The 17,029-nt window shown below is 21.8% G+C and overlaps 1 protein-coding gene across 2 annotated transcripts in view; it reads right to left on the reverse strand.

Moving 5' to 3' along the window:
- Nucleotides 1–17,029, reverse strand: part of MCU (mitochondrial calcium uniporter) — an 86,414-nt gene that overhangs the window by 53,747 nt on the left and 15,638 nt on the right. Inside the window, exon 2 of one of the 2 annotated variants that reach the window (XM_086915500.1) lies at nt 3,994–4,095. The exons of the other annotated variant lie outside the window; for it this stretch is intronic. The gene's annotated coding sequence lies outside the window, so the exon portion shown is untranslated. The remainder of the gene's footprint in view (nt 1–3,993; nt 4,096–17,029) is intronic. 2 annotated transcript variants of the gene reach the window in all.

Raw genomic sequence — 17,029 nt, forward strand, 5'->3', positions numbered from 1 at the left:
TAATATTGCAAAATGATCGTTTAATTTAGAATAAATTTAGTTAATTTCAAGATTGTGCATAAGGATAATTTTTTCTTCACATTAAAAATTTCGATATCTAATTATTCGAGACATATCAATCAATGGAACTAATGGAAAAAAATATAATAATGGATAATATTGGAATAAATTGTATAGAATTTTCTAATGTAACGTATCGATTAACGTTAATCGGCCAACATTTCTAATTCCACTTTGCGGTTTCTACGAAAGAGCACGTATATTCATGCTATTAAATGATACCATTTCAAAATAATAGCATTTAAATTGAGTTACAGAGAATATGCTATATATTATACTTGTATGTATTCTATTGTTGTATTCTTTCTTACAATTTTTAATTTTGCATGATGTATATAATTTTAATTTTGTATTGTATTATTAAATAAATAATAATAAAATATCATTCAAGATAAAGAGTGAGAATTAAATAAATAAATAAAAAATATAATAGATGTGAAGTTATATATATAAAATATTATTTAATACTTTCACTGTCATTAAAATTTTTTGATAGAAGAATAAGAAATCATAAATATCTGTCTTTCAAAGTTCTTTGTGAACAAACGGAGCTTACAAAACTTTTAGGGGCTTACATTATCGTAGCATATCGTGTATTCACAAAAATTTCCAGAGGTCATGAAGTATTGAATCTCAAAGTTTTTCCCGTTTAATATTTCCAGGGATATATCCTTTGAAAGTTTTTCAAGAACTTGCCTGATCTTCTTATGCCGGGACTAGGTTTTCAATGGAAATTTCGAATCCATCAAAATAAAATAAAAATTAAAATAAAAAAAAAAAAAAAAAAAAAAGAAATTGAATAAACTGCACTTGGTTAAACGGATTTTTCGGAAATATCGGGGTCAATCGATATGATACAAGTGGAACCGGAAGATTTCTATTGCCTTAACTAGTTTTTTAACAGAAATAAAATAGGTTTTTGGGATTTTTCGGTCAATTTAAATATTTCTCCTTTCTAAATTTTTTTTTTATTTGGACAGTTTAAGAAATTCGGTCCAATTCTATTGTTTCTCAAAATATTCGTAATGACTTAAATAAAAAATTGTATAGTTTTTACTACCCTCTTTTTAATATTTTTTTCTCATAGTGTTATGTTTTTTATTGTTTTAGAAAATTCTTTTAAAAACATTTATATTACTGTTTTTTTTTTATTGACGCAATTCGTTTCTTTTTCATTTCTCATATTATTGTTTTCTTTTTACTTACGAACATTTCTTTTTTTGATATCTTTGTACTTCTACTTTTAAACATTTTACATTGATCTTGTTTTTTTATATCTGTGACACTTCTTTTTTATTCTCTTTTGTTTTTTTTTTTTTTTTATGTATCTTTAGATTAATTTCTTTTTAATCCAAAAATTATATTATTGTTACTTTCTACTTTTATATTCAACGTTGACATTTTTAATCAGTTTTTTTAATATACTTTGTACAAATTTTCATTGTTCACATAATCAATTTTTTACTATTTAGATTCTAAAATGATAAAAATAGCAAAAGAAAAAAAAATTATAATTAATATTTGTATACTTTTTCTAAATTCAGATTTTTACATTTTTTTAAAATATAAAAAAGATTATTATTTATGACCTCTGCTTCTGTTACTTTAAAATTATATATATATAAAATTATAAATTATACAAATAATAACAATTATGACAATTTTTTCATACAATTTTAATCATACAAAAGAAATTGGAATTATTATTGAAATTATTACTTATTAAATTATTATTGAATTAAAAAATTATTTTTTAAATACATAATTATATCTGCGATAATTAATAAAAATTTGAAATTGAAAGATTCTTATCGAAAAATATGAATAAAAATCAAATCAAACATGCAAATATTAGCATTTAACCAATGTCAAGTATTTTTCCAAATTAAATCTCATTTTATAATTCATAAAAGAATAAAATATCTATTACAAAGAATTCATTTCTTTGATTTTTATAAGTAACGTGATCTTTAAAACTGATCAAATATCTATTATCTAATTAATTATCTATTGATATATATATATATATACACTTTGGCATCTGTCATCTGGTTAAATACTAATGACTAATCATTTTTTTCAGAATAATTTCTAATTACTAAATAAGTATCATATGAATGTTTTCCTTTCCTACTATTTTTGTGGATAACATCACGTGATAAGTGGAAATAATGATATCACATCAAAAAAAATTTCTTCATTTTCAAAGATATGTTTCAGCATGTTGAAATTGAAACTTAGAAAAATTTTCACGTCTACAAAAGCAATCTTATTGAAAGGTAAAGAATCCTGAGAAGAATTTTAACAATAAAAGGAGAATAGTTTTCTAACAATAGTTATATAGAGATATGAAAAGAAAGAATATAAAGAAACGAAAGCTGACAAACAAGAAAAAAAAATGAAAATTCAAAAGCATGAGAAAAATAGTGTACATAGAATACGTGAAACAATAGAATACAGAATTAAACAATTCTGTTTGGTTTCATTGTTGCATACATCTTCATACACATATACTTCTCAAAGAAAAATATTTACAATTAGAAGAATACTGAATACAAAACTTGAATATTAATCAATCTATCAAATAATTATTAATTACATATAGTAGTCTATCAAAGAAAAGAAACATCTCAAGTTTCTACATTTAATAAAATTAATTAATCAATCTAATCAATTATCATATCATAATTTTAAGTTAATGTAAAATATATTAGAATATTTTATAATTATATATTATTGTTTTTGTTTTGTTTTATTTTATTTTGAATTAGTTTATATCCATAAAAGAACAATGGTCTTCTTTAAATATAGAAATAAAAAAAAAAGTATAATTTCAATATAATTTTTATTGAAAAGTATAAAGTATTGCGTAATCCAATTGTAGTTCCGAAAATTGATTGATGCTTCGATGATTGATTGATAGGAAATTTGAAGGACAGAAACTTTAAATATAAAATGTTGAAAATTTATATTTAAAATTATATAATAAAAGATATTAATGAAAAACTTTCAATACTATATGTTGAAGGTTATATATATATATACAGATATTACTAATATATTGAATTGTTTATCAACAAATGTTACACAATTCGCTGTAGAAATCGTCATTGTCAAGTGTCGGCTTAAGTCGAGTAGTCGATAACGTAATAGCTTAAGGTCTAACGTAATTACTCCACTACACTTAATTCGACACTTGACGATGACGACTACTACACAAACACAATTGTATTAGAAACATATGGATAGATAGCATTCAAGGTATTATAATAACGTCTATACATGCAGCTTTCAATGTGTAATATTGAAAATTTTTGATTAATATCATTATTAATTATCATAATTCATCAATATCATCATTAATTATTTTGGATTTCAAATTTCAAAAACTAAAATTTTATATTGGAATTCTCTTCTCTTTCTTCCGAATATCGTGTTGATTCGCCACTACATGAAAGTTTATTTTTTGGATTTCTATAATACTTTTTTTCTTACACTTTTTAATTCATAGATGGCCTTTTTCGGTATTATTTTCTGTCTATATATGTAAATCCATGTCAATATATGAAAATATATGTGTAAGCATGTATAACGAGTGAAAATGGATTTGTCGGAAATCTATTTTCTTATAGATTTGAAAAGGATCTTTTTCGAGATTTTCTTTGTATTCATATATGCATATATGGAGTGGAGTAGATAAAACTAAAAAGTCACTTGAATATCTCGGCTATTATTGGTGTTAGAGAAAAAATGTGCCAGATCAAACTTGCATATTGTACGCATGCATTATTTAGTTTAAAGTCATCATATAGTGGAAAAGCTTTGGAAATCGAGTAGCGGGAAAGATTTTAAAGTCAGCTTTTCAATTTTTTTAAATAGAATATCATTCTGAATTATCTGGATATTTTCTATAAAAAGAATATAAGAACTTACTTATATCGAAAAATCATTAGTTTAAAGCCTCGTCCAGGCTGAAAGACAATTATCCACCGATATGTATTCACAAACAATCTGCATACATTATCCACAGATAATCTGTAATAAAGATAAAATATAAAAAAGAAACGAAAATATCTGCAGATAAATGATGAAGAGATTTGTAAATAAAACATACATTAAACTAAATAAATAAATCTTTTGTAACTAGATATCTCTCATAATTTAGAATTGCTATACGTTAATATCTTTTCTTTCTATTTTAGGACTTTTTGTAATAGAATTTCAAAATCATTTTTAGATATTCTCACAGTATGTGCTCGAGTACGAACAAGAACAATATGAGAAATAATATATGAATATGGATATAAATATTTTTTTATCGGTAAAAAATTATATCGAATTATATCACGAAATAAAAAAAAGAAACTATAATATTTAATTACATTTTCTTCGACATCTATTGCTTGGACTTGTTTGTGCTCGTTGGCACCAACGTTACTGTCGTGGCTTCACGCTTCGTGATCGGCCAGTTTTTGTTAATAGCTCGTTAACAAAACCGTAGTGAAAGTTTTTGCAAAGAAAAATATTATTTGAAATTGTCTCAGGAATCTCTAATTTACGAATATTCCAACTCATTTTTAGGACACCCTGTTTATCTCTGCAATCGTTTAATGGGTTTTTATTTCTTTTTTTATAACGTGAAAGATAAATCATAGCAAAAATCTCATTTACATCAGAGATATCGCTAAAAACATTATTAGATGCGAGATACATGAAATTGCAAAAAGTTTACAATCTATTCCTAAGAAAAGTTGGACGTCAAATTGAAATATTTCTTAAATCTGGAATTTTTCAATATAAGTAGATGATCTTTTGAATGTAGTGAGGTATGTGCCACTTGATCAAGCGAATTTTGAGTAAAGAAGCTACCTAAACATAAAATTTTAAGATATTTATTAGTTTCCGATATATCAATAAAATATGTTTGATATAATGCATTGAATTCTGTCTATACTTGCATATTCTTGGTAATGTATGCGTCAACATGGTGCGACCGCTTATCTACTGTTTCTGTGAATATAGCACAGTATGGGCGGTGTCTAAAATGTATAACGGGTAAACCGTTAAGTCAAAAAGTTACTTCTTTATGAGTTATGATAATTACAACGATAAATGTCAGGAATGATGCTGATATTTATTATAATTTTGGCCATTATAATTTTGATCGCTCAAGAATTGTTTTTATATTTTATTTTTACGAATTTGGCGGATTATTTGGCGGATTTGAAGACTGTCTACGCGGTATTGGATTTGAGACATTTTAAATCCACAAGGAAATATGTTTTTAATTGATCTATTCGTTATATATTTTCGATATCATTTGTTGCAATATTTATACAAACAATAGATAAACAATTGCACTGTGTTGATTGCATATACATATATAAGGTAGCAGCAGCGTATATATATTTAATATATTACACCAAAAGTTTTTTTTTATTAATATTTAACTGTAACTAATAAAATCCCGAAACTAAAATTTTATATTCAGGACTCCTTCTTTTCAGCTCATTTGATCAAGGTACGTACCTATTTTATTCAATTTTTTTTTTTTATAGAATTAAATAAATCAAGTAATGCATTCAAAATTATATGGTTTCATTTAAAAAAATGAAGTTGAAATTTCTATCACTTTCTATTCACTTTATTCGAGCTACAAAAAAATGTTTGCACTAATATAATATTCTTCTTTGATAATCAAACATCTTTTGTTAAAATATTTTTTTGATAATTTTAATTATTCCTATGCGATATTTATCCATCAGTATTATATTTATAGTTAATACACTAGTTTAGTATTTAGTAAGTATATATTTATGTAAAATTTTAATAAAAATATCAATTCAATATAAAAATATTTTTAATATCTAAATATATATACTTACCAGATAATATGATAATTATTTAAAAAAAAGTTTCTTTATCAATTTTGAAATACACTATACAAGATAAGATTTTAAACAACTGTTTATTTTTTGATATTTGTAAGAAAAAACAATTACTATTACATAGAATTTTGCTTATATACATATATATATTTGTGAAAATATGTGCAAAATGATTACTCTTTGTCACTTATCTTTTGTTAAATAAATACATTGTGATAAATATGTATGTAAATGGGTGGAACAATTTATCTCTTATAAATTATGATGGGTTATAATGAAATATTTCAATTTTGCATTTCATAGAAATCTTAATAGAATTACTACGTTGATTATTAACGGATTGAAAAATTAACCAATTAAATTTCGAATAAAATTAATAACTTTTAAATGTTCGAATAATATTTATTTGTAAGTCAATAATATTTATTGACTTTGTATAATCTTAATCGTTCAATGCTACAATTAAATATGGTTATTCGATGTTTTAAATAATAAATTGTAAAATTTATTGAATATAAATGAAATAACTTTGTTCTTAACGTTAAAATTTTGTCTATCTCTGCACTTTAGTAGGATAAAATGAGATTAAAAGTCTGGAGGATAAAAACTTTTGAACTTAAAATTTTCATTGATCAATTAAATATTGCATTATTCTTTTTAAGTCGTGAAAGAATGTCCGAGGAATTATAAAATCATTATTATCGATTTCAGATATTTATTGGAATTACACTTATATGTTTTTGTATTTATTTCTGCAGTAAAAAAAAAAGTAAAAAAAAATATATATTTTTTAATTTAAAGTAAATAGTAATTTATCGATATGTATTAAGTAAATATAAGAAATTAAAATTGTACGTTTTAATAATATGTAAATAAATTTGTTTATTTTTAAATAATAATATATTTTTTTAAATTTACATATCGATAAAACTATGCATGATTTATTACTGGGATTTATTGACTCATCAATTAAAAGTAGAAAACTATTTATTTTTATTGTTATTATTTATTATGAATAATTTAATATAAAAATTCAAATTGAAATTATATTTTTTATTATGTTAAAATAATATGCTTAAAATAATGTTTTTGTTTTTGTTAAAAAAAGTTTTTACTTTTTCAATATTTTACATTAAAAAAAAAATATTTGTTAATTTTATTCCGGTTATTGTAGATTTCTTTTGTCAAGCAAATTATTCATTTTATTAAACATTTTGTGATATAAAAAAATAATAGTATCAACCAATAAACTTTTTAAAAACAAAGTTATACATAATAGTTATACTTTATATAAAATAAAAAAGTTTATCTCTAGATTTTTGATTTGAAAATTTGAACTTTCATCCTATTTATCCATAGTAAGACTCGATTAATCCATAGAATATTTATTATTGGATGATTAAAATTATAATAACCGAAATTACGATATCAGCCATAATATCTTATATATATCTAACATTTAATATCTTTGTTATAAAATCGATTATAATTCTAGAATTCTTATTCATTTTCACGAAAATGATCCAAAAGATTCGTGAAATGTTCAAACTTTCTACATATAGATAGATACTAAAAATATAGATTCATCCGTTACATCCGTTTAAAATGTCACCGCCGTGATATGTTTACACATGGATAATGTTAATACAATATATGGATAAATGGCGGTTCCATGTTTACACATACCACATGCTGTCATGTATAAAATTTTATGTAATAGGCAATCTTTTTTTTTTTTTATAAGTATTTCGAAAACTAAGGCTGACCAGCAGTTATATAGAAATTGTTCAAAATCTTGTCTTCTACAATGTATTTAAAAATCATTAAGAAATCAATAAGAAAATTTCTTTTCTAAATAATTATCAACAATGTATATATTTATTTTAACATTTGTTTAACTAAATTTAAATAATATCAATCAAAGTGGTTAGTGCTAGGAATTATTTATTATTTTGATAAATTATTTTTGTTTAAATATTGAATTAATTCATATCGAATTAATAATCATTGTAATTATATTATTATATTTATTGTACGGTAGAATTTATAATTTGTTATCTTACTTTTAGGATAAAATTTTAGAATGTATATACTACGAGTACAGATATAGATTATATGCAAGAGCATAGAATGTACGTACAACAGGAAAACAAAATTCGCCTCAGGATTGTTTTATGTTTTATTTTCGCATTCTGCGGAATGTCCAAGCTCGTTATGGATGGATATGTGTGGTGGTATTTATTCACTCGTTATATCGTGCTTGTACAAACGGTCGAGAAGTGGCAGTCGCATCCTGTTACATATGCTATTGAAAACAAACGCATGCGCAGAATTTAATGTAATAGTATCGAGAGATTTTTATAAGTAAAAACTAAATTCTCCATCTGTGAATTATTATATAACTTATTATATAATACATTTATTATGTATAAAAAGTTATATAGAACCATATTGAAAACATATTAAAAAATCATTAAAATGTTTTATGTGTATCATATGTTTATCTAGATGTTTTTAATACAACTATTTTCTATGTAATAATTATAGGTCGAATAATCAATGACGCTATAGCGATATCGACCTCCATACTTGGATAAACTGTATAAAATTTCAGTGGTAGGCTATTAAAAAAGTGTGCAGTTATAAAATTATCATTATTCCCCCGTATCATAATTCTTCGTAAATGTCAAGAAGTCCTTGCATCTTGTAATTCGGGAACACATTTGGTGACCAGGTCCGCATGAATTTTTATTTCTTTGTTTCTATTTTTATTTCAAGAATTTTTGTTCTGTTGCTATTTCTTTTAGTTATGTTATATTTGAATTTTAATCGAAAAATTTAATCGTTATTAAAGAATTAAATACATTATTTTATAAATAGAAGATGATCTGATTATACCAGAATAAAGTTGTGTCTATCAATATCGATATTGATAAATATAATATTACATGAATATGATATCGATAATATTATTAAAATATTGCTAAATGATAAAAATATTGAATTTTTTATTTTTTCTTATTCAAAATTATTATTAGAAATATTAATTATCTATGGATTAACGATATTTTATTAAATTTTTGATATATTCAAAAACATCATTAAGATATTAATAACATATAGCTGAAATACATTACAATTTAAATTTTTAAGTATCTTAATAATAACTTTAAATAAGAAAAATACGAACTTTAATCATTTCTATTCGTAAACGATCTTGATAATATTATCGATATATCAAAAACTTTATATATCAATACCAATAATCGATAATTATAATCCTATATTAAAATAATTACATCGGAATATTAAAAAATAAAATTTTTGGTATTGTTGAAAATGAAAAATTCGAGTATTTCCTAAGGAACAAAAAATATCCTTATTTTGCTGAAAAATATTATAGGAATCGAATTTATTTAAACGTTATACTTTATTTTTCTTCTTCTGATATTGAGAAATAATTTGTGAGAAAATCGACAGGTGAATCGATTAAAGATTGCAATCGAGCAGAATCAAAATATCATTGCTACATGTGAACAACAGTCAATAACAAAAGCCCCGAGCACTTTGCATTCATATGTATATGCAAGAATAACTTTGAATCTGATTTTACTTTTGTTTATTATTATATACAAAATATTTTAATATCATATCTTTCAATAATCAATAATGAAATAATCATTTGAATTATTTTATATCATTCTTTTCATTTTCTTTTCATTTTTAAACTGCATGTTTTGAATAATTAGTTCTAAGTATTCTGAGTAATTGACATAATTTATCAATCAATACACGTATTCGTTTACGGTGGACACGTTATTATTAGTTGTTTTTATGTAATTTATATAATAATAATTTTATGTTATTTTACTCAATTTTGTCTAATTCCAAACTTCAATTAATTTATTAGTTCATTTTTTTATTAACTATTTTAAAAATGGTTTAATATACAAAAAGTGAAAAAAAAAAAAAAAGAAAAGAAATATAATTGCTTAATTCGATCCTATAATTATAATTCTATAATATTCACATTTTTATTTTTAAAGTTTATTTTTAATAACTTTTTCAATATTTTTTGAAAAAATAATAAAAATATTTTTTATTTCTTGGAAAATATTTTAAAAGATCCTGCGTGAATTTTTTATTTGAAATATTTTATAAATTATTCGACTTAAATTAGTCAATTAAGATAACTACTAAAACGAATATATTAATAACATCTGGATAACATTCAATATATTATAATAGTATATGTATAAGATGTTTATAAAAATGTGAGACAGTTTTAAAGAATGAATTTTGGACATCAAAAGGATGGAAAAAATTCATATACATATATATTCGATAAAGCTTAATTAAGTTATAAGCAATTTAAGTTTATATTACATAAAATGAGATGACGGAAGAGCGAGAACGTTCAACTGGATGTATACGGCAGTACCGTATTGTAATATTGCTTCCATAGCAAAATCCCTTAATATTAAATACACTCATATTTTTTTATACGTAATTTTATACGTATACGTAATATATTCTTTTATACGTAAATAATTATTTTTGAATTTCAGTGTAATATTATATTCTAAACTATATAACATTCGTTTAAAAAAAAAGTTATTATTTTTAATTGTACAAACTAAAATCTATATAATTTGTTTAACAAAAATTTTTTTAACTTGTTTAACAAAAATTTATCTCAAAGTTATAACAAATTCTATAATATTAGGCATTGTAATTAAACAATAATTACGTTGATTATCATATAATATTTTATTTAAAATCATAGATGTATTATATTTAAGCTATCGAAATCCATAGAAAGAAATCAAAACGCTCGTATAAGATTTAGAAAAATTTTTTATTCTTATTTATTCATTAAATGTATTTTTATTCGAAAAATTATTTTTTTTTTATTATTTTCATATAGAAACAAGAAAATCTAAAGTACTAACGATACTTGAATTAATTTGAATTTCAGATTATTAAACATGAACCAATTAAATTACTGACAAATCTTTACCTTTATTTCATTTGCATTCAATATTTTTTATTCTTATGCAAAGAAAAATAATAATTGATTTGAATATCATATATTCAATGAATCAATATCACATATCCATAAAAAATACATACATATTGCAATTGCTTTTTTTTTTATGCCTTTTTTTATGCTTCGAATGAACATTATATATTCACTAATTTTTTTTTTACACTTTTATTTCTGATATACGCTACAACGAACGAATCGAAACAAGGAGAAATAACACTTAGCAACAGTTTAGGTCAACAAAGATTGTTGACTTAAATTTTCGTATTTTTGAATTTTAATATACACAAACATAAGATACAATTTCGGATATTACTATCTCATGTTTTCTTTCTATCTAGTCTCTTTTTCTAACGTTCATGACTTTCAATTGAATTAGCAATGCTATTTCAGTAACGCATTAAGTGTTGCGGAGTTCAGAATTTAATGTTGAAATGATATAGTATATTTGAATGCATGTTTAAAATAAAGTTTTAATGAAATAATCTTCATAAAATTATACGATAAAGTTATAAAATATACGATAATAAATAATAATCAATCGAAACAATTTTTTATTCAAAAAAATTAAAAATGCATCAATAAAAATATAATGTGTCAATATATATAATAAAAATTAGTATACAATAATAACGTGGTTTTTGAACTGAATTTCGATTATTATATATTTCTTTCTGTTTAATAATATCATATTAGAATAAAAAACATTTCAAATTCAAAATTGATTCAAATATTGACGTTCTTGTCCACGAGGATAAACAAGTTCGTATATAGAAAAATACATTCAATCTTCTTATAATGTGAAATCTTATAGGAGTATGTTTTGATTTGCTTTTATGAATTTCGGTAAATAGACATAGGATTCAGCCATGAATTTAAATAAAATGTTTGACGATTTACCTATAGATTTGAATAAAGTATATATAATAAGATGTATAGTGTCAATATTCTGGAATTGAACTGAAACTTATTCGAAATAAATTTTTGTTAAATAAAAAGTTTACATAAAACATACATTGCATATTAACTAAAATTTAGAAATAGTCATTTTTATATAAAAAAAAAATATCAATATATTTACTTTTATTAAGAAAGCACTATACAAACAATACAATATTGGCATTTAGGTTCTTATTCTTTTGCCATTTTATTTTATCTAATATAAACTTAAAATGCTTATAACTCGTTAATTAAGTTTTATCGAATATATGTGTATATGAATTTTTTTCATCGTTTTGATGTAAAATTTACTCTTCAAAGAATGTCTTACAGTTTTATGATCATTCTGTATATTAATCACATTTGTAAATGCAGTTTTCAATGCATGATATCAAAAGTTTTTTAATATTTTGGAAAATAATAATTAGCTGAAGTTAACATTTTTTTATTTGAACTTTTCTCTCTTTTTCCGCTATCATCATCATATTTTGTATCGATCAACTATAGCTTTTCGAAACTTTGTTATCCTATATATACATATATTTTGTTCTATAATATTATAATATTACTTGTTACTTTATATGTTAATTTTGTTATATCGTGAATACATATCATAATTATTCTGACAACGTATCAAATTTTCTAAATTTATTCAAGTTTAGTATTTGCGTAAAATTCAAATTATTTACATTCCGAAATATTATATTTTATAAAAAATAATATTTTTCCGTTTTTCTGTTGGTGATGCTTTCTTATTTGATCTCTGAATAATTTCACAGCTGAGAAGAGGTCTGATTAAATATACTGTAATCTTGTGACAAGATATCGGATGTAAATGAGAAACGTAATGTAATATAAAATGATAAATGAGAAATAAGTTTCTAATAACATCATATCTCTCTAATGAACTGTAAGATAGAAATTAGAAATTATTTAAGAAAATAAGAAATAAATAACGTGTTAAAAGTTTCGGATTTAATTTTAAATAGATTTTTTTCAGTCAAAAGATATTAAATTATATCTGGAGATTTTTTTATATGAAACAAAAAATACCTTTAAAATACTTGAAAGCTAATTAAAATAATAATTAAAATAATAAAAATTGTACGAATTCATTTGAATATATTATTTCTTGTATTTACAGATTAAAAAAATTAAATTATTATTTATTACAATTTAAATAAAAGAAGAAAAATTTAAAAAAGAAATATAAAGAATTATGTTTTTTTAAAATTTTAAAAGAATTTTAAGTTTAAAAGAAAACTTATTTGATCAATTTTCTAATTTGTTGTAAGAATTTGAGATTATTATATTTATTATATTTTTCATATTTTTTATTAATAAATTTATATTTGCTTTTTAACGACGTGTATAGAAGAAGTAAATGAAGTAATTTTTAAGATTTGAATATTTTTTCTTCTTAAATATTTTCTCGCTACAATGTCAACAGTTTTTTATAATTTTTTGCAATTTAGATTAAATTTTTATTCTATGATATATTTATTTTTTTCTAATAAATAATTCGACAATTTCAGATCTCACAATTTTTCTCTTAATTTTCACTTTTATTTAATATACCGACAGAGATGAAAAGAGATTTTAATTTATTAAAGAAAAGAATAAATACAAATTCAACAACAGAAAAAAAAAAAACTAAATTGAGAAATTGTGAAAAATCGATTTCAATTTTTCTACGATGTTAAATTATATATGGAGTTAAAAATTTTAATAAATAATTATTTTTTTTAGATTATAGTTTGTCTAAATAATTGTGAATAGCGAAATTTAAATTTGCTGCGATATGTAATTTTATTATTGTTTTTATTATTTCATCGATTTTCTATACGAAGAGTGGAATATTGAAGAAAGTGTGAATTAAAATGTGATTTTAACACGAATAAGAAAGAGTCGAATATTTTAAATTGAATGTAATCTTTGAATTTCAATTAGATTAGATAGATTATTTCGAATAATTAGCAAATGAAGATTCTTTTATTTAATAAATTAATGTTTTAATATTTTAAAAACAAGATATAATTTATAATTAGAAATTGAAAATAAAAATTTTAATTGATTGAATATATAATCGGAAAATAGTAAATTTTTATATATATTCTGATATATAAAATATCAAATGTTTTTTTTTTTCAAAATTGCAGTTTCTAAAATGGTGACTATTATAACTTAAATTTGTATTTATGAATCTTGATGAAATTTTATATTTTAAATGTTCTTAAATATATTCATTATTCTTTTCAAATATATTTATCAATCAACTGTAATGTTTTTTTAATTTATTATATTAATTTAAAATAGTGAAGATATTTGTTTCAGAATATTTTATTATTTCTCAATTATAAAAAAAAATTAAAATGAAAGAATTTTAGACAACTTGGATTTATATTTTAAAATTTTGTTATAAATATAAGATATTAATTACTGCAGAAATAAAAAATTATTATATACATATATATACATGTATATATGAATAAAATAAGAATATAAAATGTTTAAAATGGATGGATGAAAGGAATATATAATGTTCTTGATTTTGATGAATCATGCATAATTCGTTTCATAAAACGTTTCATTAAATTTATCAATAATTATAATGATAAAATATTTAGTAAAATTGATTATTAACGATATTATAATTTATTAACCAGAGATGTTAATATATTTATTAATAAAAGTTGACTTTTATTTGATTATTACTATCGTAAATAAAATTGATTTTAATCTCTATGAAAAAGCAAAACTACTTTTTCAAATATTTCTTTCCAAATGTACGTTATTATGCAAGCAAGCATTTCAAAGATGTTTTATCTACAAAACAGAAAAAAGAGACAAAGAGAGACAGAGGGAGTGAAGACCGCATTTTAATTCGCATTTATGATACGATTTTCAAAGTTGCATTATTCTTGTTTGCGATTATTCCTTCTTATATCCTGATTTCCTCTTTAAAATTATATTTGTAATTTTATAAATACATTATCAATTCAATCTTTTAATAAAAAAGTTTCAAGAATCTCATATTGTTTGTGAAACAGACATTCATAAAAATTGTTATTTATTAACTATTTCAAAAATTTCGTGTATTCATTTCGATTATTTTTTCACGTTCTTGCGATCAAGTCAAGGAGTTCTTGAGATTTTCAACATTTCTCCTTTCCCTTCTATTCGCTAGTATATCGTCACGATTAAATTGAATTTCACACCAGAAGCTACTTCTATAGGGATTCTGGCTCAGTGACTTGACTCAAGGAGATCTCTTATTTTGTCGATGATACATTGCTTGTATTCGATCATCCCGTGATATCTCAATTTTATCTTATCACAAGAATTCTTTTATTTTACTAATACTTTTAAAAATTAATAAAAAAATACTATCGTCCAGTTTCAATGATTCTTTTTATTTATTGTCAAAATCACATTGAATAGTGTTGCGAAGATTTTACTTGGCAGTTGTTTATTAAAAAACTAATAAGCTAACCTAATATAAATTAAATATAAAATCAAATAAATTTTTATTTGATCAATCAATCAATCTATGTTAATTTATGTTAATTCTAGACTTAATTTTAATCAAATAATCAAATAAAAACTTTTTTAATTAATTGATTTAATTTGTTTGCATGGGTTTACAAGTTCTTTTTCAGGCAATTTGATTGAGGCAATCAGCTATCGATTGTTTGTAGCAGCAAACTAATCTAACTTAACTTAATCTAATCCAACTGTCTAATCCTGTTTCAAAGAAAAGTTTTTATCAATAACTGTTTAATAAACAACGTCAACTAAAATCATCATAATATTAGGATGATGATTTCGATATAATATAAAGAAATCAAGATCAAGAGATCTTTTTTGTAAGTATCTTCTTTTTTTTTATAAATAATTATCATATTTTCTATAGTCGCCATGAGAATTTTCTATCTTCATTGTCTAGTTTAATAATTTTCTAACTTAAATTTAATTTGTTTAATTAAATATTAATTAAATTATTAAAATATTATTAATAATTTATTATTAAAAGAATCATTGTTACAAGTTTTATATATAATTTCCCTGTTTTATAATGTTATTATCAAAAATCTTCATTGTAAGAATTCTTTTGTCTTAAAATATTGAATGATCTTTTACTTTACCAATATTTACTATCATAAGAATTATTATCATTTTTTCGAAATATTTATCATTACAAATACCATTGTTGCAAAAACACTTTATTTTGATATATTTACTATTCATTATATTTTCGCCTCATTTATCTCATTAATGAACTTATTAATGAATTTATCTTCTTAATTTTGATCATTCTTAATTTTAATTCGATTTTAATTCTTTAATGAATATCGATATATTCATGAATTTAGTGATAATAATTGCAAGTAGAAAATCTGTTTGAAATATTTTACTACGAATATAAAAATAGAGAGAAATCGAGAGGATTGAGAACAAGCCAATTTATTTGCAAGTTATATGCTTATATGCATACTGCATTCTATGACCGCGCTAAAAATAATTGAAAGTACTACTACAAATCGTGAATTTTAAAGTAATTATAAAACTATTATAAAACTAGTTTATGGAAAACTAGGTAAAGTTTTTGTAGTATAATTATTAAATTTCTTTCATCATTGAGCATATCGTATATCAATTCGATCGTATAATCAATTTGAAAATGAAAATCTAATAAAATTTATTGAAATTATTGTTTTATAAATTGTTTTATAAAAATTTGTAAATCCAATAAAAGAAATAATATAAATATAATTCAAGATAAAATAATAATGTATCTTTATTAATTGAAATAATTAACATATTTAATAAAATATCGTAAATATTTATTTAAATTATATATATACATATATATTTTTAGAATTGAATTTAAAACTATTATTTTATATATTGCGTAAGAATATTATAAGAAGAAAACTTCGTATAAACTTATTAAGAATTGAATTTTATTTTTATTTTTTCCTACCGTCTCAGTTATTTTTAAAATAACACGACTTTAATAATATCCCCAAGACACAATTCAAAAATACCTTCAGCTAGTCAGATGTCACACTGAGATGAAATAATTTCAAAAATA

The sequence above is a fragment of the Apis florea genome, unplaced genomic scaffold (genome assembly GCF_048593485.1).
Source record: "Apis florea isolate Af1SG1 unplaced genomic scaffold, ASM4859348v1 contig_3785_pilon, whole genome shotgun sequence".
Taxonomy (NCBI): Eukaryota; Metazoa; Arthropoda; class Insecta; order Hymenoptera; family Apidae; genus Apis; species Apis florea.